The sequence below is a fragment of the Rhagoletis pomonella genome, unplaced genomic scaffold (assembly GCF_013731165.1).
Source record: "Rhagoletis pomonella isolate Grant_MI unplaced genomic scaffold, Rhpom_1.0 Rhpom_scaffold_01225, whole genome shotgun sequence".
In the NCBI taxonomy this organism is placed as follows: Eukaryota; Metazoa; Arthropoda; class Insecta; order Diptera; family Tephritidae; genus Rhagoletis; species Rhagoletis pomonella.
This window is the reverse complement of record NW_023459779.1, coordinates 3,282-4,100: the sequence shown is the minus strand read 5'-3', so window position 1 is coordinate 4,100 and position 819 is coordinate 3,282.

Genomic DNA, 819 nt, shown 5'->3' with positions numbered 1-819 from the left:
TACCGCAAAGCTAATTAGTATTAGGGTGTGTGGGCGAATTCTCAACAGTACTAAAAATAAGTTTTTCGAACAAATCTCGAAAACACTTCTTTGAAACCATGGGTATTTTTTTCGTGTTCAACGACCCAAAGTTTACCTAAAAAATTTGCTTTACAGAGGTTCATATTTCGTGTAAAGTAATATGTAATATGTCTTATTATAATTTTGTAAATATTCATTACTAAAAGATGAATACCAATGAAGAAAATGTGATTTATGTTTAAAGTTTAAAATTGGAATTTGAATAGCGCATCCTTTAAATACTTAGTAGGTACAGTTTTCCTTTTGTTTGTTTAATATTCATTAACTTTTTATAAAAATATAGCATATTCTACGTCTACATCCCATTTTAAAAATTTGTGAAAATTAAAAAAAAAATAAACATAGGGGCGACAATTTTTTTTTGTTGACGGTGCTGCGCATTTTCTTCAATATAAAAATTTTGTCAAGCATACTTTGTATGGTAGAAAATCAAAAAAGGGGTGCGCTATTCAAATGACGAGGAATGTATATATGTAGTATATTTTTGTTATCTTTATACTACGCAATTATATGTAGGTAAATTTTTTGAAAAATTGTCCTGCATTTTCAAAATGTATTTATGGTCACCGTAATTATATATCCACTGAAAAACGCCGGTTGGCATCAAACTTTATATTTTTAAATAACTATGCGTTCACCGAAACAACTCGCGGTGATAGAAAAACTGAAACTGAGACAAACAATTCTGTGCATGTCATAACACACACTTTTCTTTCTCTACCTAGCTTACCGCTGAAC